This window comes from Bidens hawaiensis, unplaced genomic scaffold, assembly GCF_021521415.1.
Source record: "Bidens hawaiensis isolate Kalapana, Puna unplaced genomic scaffold, B.hawaiensis_p1.1 tig00006520_1, whole genome shotgun sequence".
Taxonomy (NCBI): domain Eukaryota; kingdom Viridiplantae; phylum Streptophyta; class Magnoliopsida; order Asterales; family Asteraceae; genus Bidens; species Bidens hawaiensis.
In genome coordinates this window covers 341,459-347,583 of record NW_027491437.1, presented here as the reverse complement: position 1 = coordinate 347,583, position 6,125 = coordinate 341,459, and the positions used below count along the sequence as shown (strand labels likewise).

Below are 6,125 nucleotides of genomic sequence, written 5' to 3'. Positions count from 1 at the left end.
TAGTATAGTGGTATCAAGCCATCAAGGTGTCTAAATATTTGTGTAATGAAGACTCTTTAGGATTAACCTTATTCTTGATAATTACAATCTTAAAAATAACTGTATTCAAAACACGATAAGATATAGCATAGTTTAATGCTGCGTCTAACTGTCGATAGGATCTTTTGTAGGACAAAATGCAGAGTTAGCAGCGTATATAAAGAACTCGATTTTACCTGTTAACAAAAATATTTTTATCTTGGTTCAAGCTGGCCACATTCATGCAACTGCATTACTCGTGTCGAAACTAGCAGCATCTAAATGTTACCTTCGCTCAGTCCATACAAGTTTTGCGGGTTTTTAGGTTAAACCGTCACTAACAGTTTGATTTTACATAGAAAAGAAACGTTGATAATAGTATCTCAAATGTTGAACAAATGGGAGAGAACATATCCATCAATGGATTCTTTCATGATGAAGATTCTGATTGCCTATATAATTCTTTTATTAAAAAGATATCTCTATTTTTTGACCAATATAGTCGATCGACCTTTTTTCGATACCAATGGTTTGGATTTAACTTTACATTGCTTGTTGCTAGTGTAAAGCTGTGTTAAGTTGGCACCAGAAGTGGACAAAAAAGCTGGTTCACAAACTGAACTCGATCCCTAAACCAAAACTGGACAGCTCCGTACGTTGGTTTAATTGGTTTGAAACCAAACCGAGCCATCGGTTTGTCATGGTTTGAAAACCACTCTGTGAAACCGGTTGTAACCAGATAAGAACTGGTACCAAACTGAGCTAGTCATTTCCCCTTGATAAAGCAGTCTCAAACCGTTCAGTTTTTAGGCAATAACTGGTTTTGACTCACACTCGAACCGTACCGGTTTGAGCCTTAAAACCGATTTGTACACCTCTATTTGGTATTATAACTTGCACAAAAATTTATGATTCTTTCATATCAAATATGTATTCATAAAAACTTAAGTTGAAAATTCTTCTTAGGAAAATGATCCAACTATTATTATTTATTACCAGTTTTTCTTCAGCTGTATAAACCTTTAAACCAAACGATCCAGTTTTTCACCAACGTTATAAATCATAAAACCGGTTTTTGGTATAAACCATAAATCAAGACGAACAGAGAATACGAATAATAAGCAATAAAGCAATACCGGCTGTAAATAAAACCGACCGATATTTTGGAAGTTATCATTGATATGAATCATATGATCAACAAAACAAAAGCACAAACTAAAGATTATACATTGACAGATCATAAATCTATCAACATACATGATCAACATTCAAGCCTTACTTACACACTCGGAACAAAACCAACAAGACCAAAAATAAAGCATCACCAAATGATTTAACTTACATAAACGACTGTCGTCAATTATTAGTTATTTAAACCCGATGATGTTCAATGCTAAGATGCTGTCACCAGGTGTCGTTTGTTATGACCCACGAAAGCCCGTCTCATCATTTGATACCTGTCTCTATAATGCTCGAGTGAAAAACATAACTGTCTTATCACTTCACGTTTCTCCTCGGCTCCTTCTATAATCACTTCCCGTTGCCTCGAGATCTCTTTTTCCAACTCTTTGCCTCTAGAAGTCAACTCGTCTATTGACTTGTTTGACTTTGATATCTGGTCAACTACCTCGACGTGCTCAAAACGTAGTTGATCCAAATGCTGGCTTAACCTGTTGAGTTGACCATCTTTCAAAGTCAACTCTCGATCAAGCTCGTTGACTTTGACCGTAAGCTCGTTTTTCTCAAACTTCAACTTCTCGATCTCACCTTCCATTTCGACTTTTACAACCTTCATCCGTCTAAGTTCCTCGTCTGTATTCTGACATCGTAATTCCCATTCTTTTAACGTATCGTTTGAAAACGCATGCTCTTTCAAAAGCTTTGTAACTTGTTCTTGAAGCTGCATATTCTCTTCTGATAATGTTTTATTAGCATTTGACAATGTTTCCCTCATAGCCCGAATTTCCCGATCACGTTCCGATAAACTCGTTTTGTACCTCGTGACCCTATCTTGAAGCCTCAACACTTCTCGCTTTTCCTTCTCGAGTTTCGATTTCCAGCCCGAGATTTCCTTCTGGGCTTGTAAGTTATTACCCGAAGGCCCGTTATTCTTGAGCTCATGTCTTAATCGTTTGACCTCTTCCTCCGAATCATTAAGCTTTTTCATTATTATTTTCATATCACTTTCGAGTACCCGAATCTTCTCCTCTTTAACATCATCCGACCGAGTCACCATCGACTCATACTTTCGTAACTCGGTTTCCAACTCAGTGATTCTCTTACGCAACACGCTTTGATCATCATTTCCCGACAAACTCGAGTAGTTATTAACCGACGAGTCATCTGATTCCGACTCGGAATCCAACGTAGACGTGTCATCACCTTCTTTCGTCCCCAAATCCGAATTACTCCCGCCACTTTTCAAAAAAACATCAAAACCCGCGGCTCGGTTACCGGACCGGGCACGCGGGTTCGTGTTAGAACTCGGGAGCGGGTCAGACCCGACATCCGAAACACCCGAGCCTTGAGATTGAAGATCCGAGGGGATGCTCTTCCTCAACTCACCCGTAACATTATCGTACCGTTCGGCTAATGATCGGTACATTCGATAAAACTCTTCAACATGCGAAACAAGCTCGGGCCGTTTCTGGTAATACATCTCGGCTTTCTTAGCGAACGAGTCGCCATCTTCTTCGATCAGTTTCAACATTCTTTTAACACTTTGATCCATTTCTGCAATCAAGAACTCTTTAGTGAGTTTAAGGTTGTGAAATTTAGCCATTTGATATGTGTAAATGTTTAGTTTGATTGTTGTTATTTGTTATTTTTTGAATTAAAGGTGTGTTTAATGGGACCCAAATTTATTAGGACACTAGAAAGTGTGAGATTTTAAGGAACAACTATGACAGCCACTAAGGAACCAAATGTGGGTCATATGATCAACTTCAATGGGAAGATAAAGCCTTTAAGTTGAAAAAAGTAATTGTATATTATGAGTGGTATTTGACTATTAGAATAGTCGGTAACACTTATTAATTAAATGATACAAATCTAACTATTTTCATGAAAAAAGGGGTTTTGTTTAAATCAAGAAATAAAACATGGGACCCTTGTCATGAGGGAGCGTGTTATGCCATGTAACATGGCAAGCATGACGTGAAAGATTTTTTTAAAGTTAATTATTTGATTATTTGTAATGGAAAAATCTTGAGGATCTAAAAGATAGATATGATATAATAGTTGCATGTAGTTCTAACATGGTTTTGAATTTTATAGGGTGTGAATCAGTTCAATGGCTTGTCTATTATTCGAGATTGTCTCGTAGAAGCTTGAGCTGAATAGAGATTAAACAAGCTTGAGCTAAAAATAAACTTGATTAATAAACAAGTCTGAGCTTCATTATCAAGCTCGAGTATCCTCTAAATACGCCTATTATTTATATAATTTTTAATTTATATATTAAATATATATTATAAAATGACTAAATAATATATGTTGTGTTGCATATGAAAATTACAATTATATATAAAAAATATATATTATAAAATGACTAAATAATATATATTGTGTTACTATTTTATAGTGCTTTCCCTAAAAAAATAATTGTAAATGTATTTAAGTTAATTAATAATATAAGTAGAAAATAATAAACAAGCCACGATCAAGCTTAGGGGAGCTCGGGCTCGGCACGTTCACAGCCACAGAATATTTTATACGATGCAAGCCTAGCTACGATTCAGGCATAAAAAAATGAGACACCATGAACGCGAGATAATGTATCCAAGTTTCAAGAGGACATATAACCCAAACCAAAGCAAGTTGGCCGGTATGAGATCCAAACGGTTTGTTTTTGTGGTTTGACGAATCGATCTAGTTTGAAACTTGGATTCGGCTGTGAAAACCAAACCAATTGTTTAACCTTTACTATTTATATCTTTCTTTTTTAAAAATCTTTTTCATTTTGGATATGTAGTTATGTAAATGTATAATAATCATGAACCATATTCATACTTTTAAAAATTTTGAGAAAAATTAATGATCTAAAAATTTTTAAAAAATTGTATAAAACCATTAGAACTAAACCGTTAAACTGTCACACCGATAAAACCAGTTGGCTTGGTATGCCATTTCTCAAAACCACAGTTAGCCTGTTGTTGTAGACTTTTTTATTTTTAAATAGGTCAAATATATCGTTTTTAAAGTAGAAATTATGCGAGAATGAGTTGGTTTGATCTGAATGAAATGGGTGGGTTAAGTTCTTGATTTATTGGTTAAAAGAAATATAGAAAAGCAAAGGTGTAAACTCTTGATGAGACAACAATGGTGCTATATGCATACCATAAAACATTTTTCTATTTGTGAAATAAAAATCAAGAAAATTATAAATTATAAAGGATATTTCATATTTGTAGGTAAACAAATCTCTTTCAAGCCCAATATAGACACAAGATTATTGGCCTTTGGGCTCTCATATGGACCATAGATAAGCATTAACGTTCTAACGTGTGTAAATTGATCACCTTTTTTATAATATTAATTCCTTATGAACTTTTATTTTTAAGAAAACCATGAATATCATGTAGAATGGCATATTAGTAGCAACTTACCTTCAACATTTTCTGCTAGCCATTTGGAGTTTTTGGTACTAATATGGCTATCCCACCACCATGAATGTTTATTTCTTGATTCTGACCTCCTATAACCCTTATTCGACTTAGCCTTAAAACAGAAAAATACAAAAGATCATATAACACATAATATTTTTTAGTAACAACAAATTAAAAGCTATAAAATATAAACTTTATGCGATATTCGACTTACTAAATATGATGCCATTTCGCTTATTTGTCAACTAATGGATAAACCTGAAACTTTTAGAAAAAATGAAAAGAGAGGATTATTATGTAACTCGATCAAGATACTATGTTCATTAGTATTTTGTTGAGCAAACATGACATCGGATATTGTGGTAGCATTTAACTTTAAGTTGTTGTCTAGTTGAGGTATATAGGTCAAAAGATGTTTAAGATAAGAAAGTTCATACGTGCAAAGACTATTCTTTGGTATAGTGACGGTCAAACTTCATTATTTGCATATATTACAAAGCAACAATTAGTCCGTCCATTAAGGAATTATATGTTTGGTTCTTTTAAAATCAAAGGACCTTTTCAACTCCGAGTTGAGTTGGAAATGGAATATATGGAGGAAAATTGACAGCAATATAAATATAAAATGAAATCGTGATACGTGTAAGCTCAATGCCAATTCACATAAATTATTATTTGCCGGTCAAAAAATATAAATTATTTATTTATAAACATTACACGAAAGGCAAATTCCAAAACGTAAGAAAATAATATGCTTACCTTTTTTTTTAAATTTTGAAGCTAATAAGCTTTTAATATATAATTCTTTATGGGTTTTTAATACAAAACATATAATAATTTGATACCTAAAAGAATATACAAATGTCAAAAAAAATCACACGTTAGATTACCTAAACGAGTATACAAAACATATAATAATTTGATTACCTCAGACATGGGTGACGAGAAAATTGAATAACCTAACCAATTAAGAAACCAACTATTTAGTTTATGAATTTTTTGATAACTAATTTTTATGGTTCGGTTATAATTATAATTTATATGTGTGTAAAAATCGAAGGGAATCGACGATAATCAATCTTTAAGACCGAAATATTGGTTATAGGCTCAGCTTTAACACTTACCACAACTAAACCAACCCATGTCACCCCTAACCTCAAATAGAAAAAAGAAAACAAACTCACTTGCAGTTTCACTAAAATTTCACAAAACAAAACAAATAGCTTATACATATAATCTAACAAAAGTATTCAAATATTATGAAATACCTTCAATCGTGATAACAGGGTGATAACATAATAGCATTCTCATCCCACCCCTGTTATAAACCAAAAATTACACTAAACTCACTATATTTTCTTCCTCTATTTCAATTTAATAAAACTTTTTATACCTTTTATCATTATTTTTTCTCTTTCTTTCACTAACAACCACTTTCAAAATATATAAAAAAATTATAGGGGATGAACAGTAACTTTTCAAATATACAGAAAAATCAAT

The 6,125-nt window shown here is 33.1% G+C and overlaps 1 pseudogene across 2 annotated transcripts; it reads right to left on the bottom strand.

The window, feature by feature from the left end:
• Nucleotides 1-1,060: 1,060 nt before the first annotated feature.
• Nucleotides 1,061-4,776, bottom strand: LOC143632622 (protein NETWORKED 4A pseudogene; annotated as a pseudogene). Of its 2 annotated transcripts, XR_013153544.1 has the most exons (2): nt 4,626-4,776; nt 1,061-2,751 (listed from the first exon to the last, which is right to left on the bottom strand). The product of XR_013153544.1 is annotated as a protein NETWORKED 4A pseudogene, transcript variant X2 (transcript). The 2 variants fall into 2 exon arrangements; XR_013153543.1 differs by lacking the exon at nt 4,626-4,776 and having other exon boundaries at nt 1,061-2,820.
• Nucleotides 4,777-6,125: the final 1,349 nt, after the last annotated feature.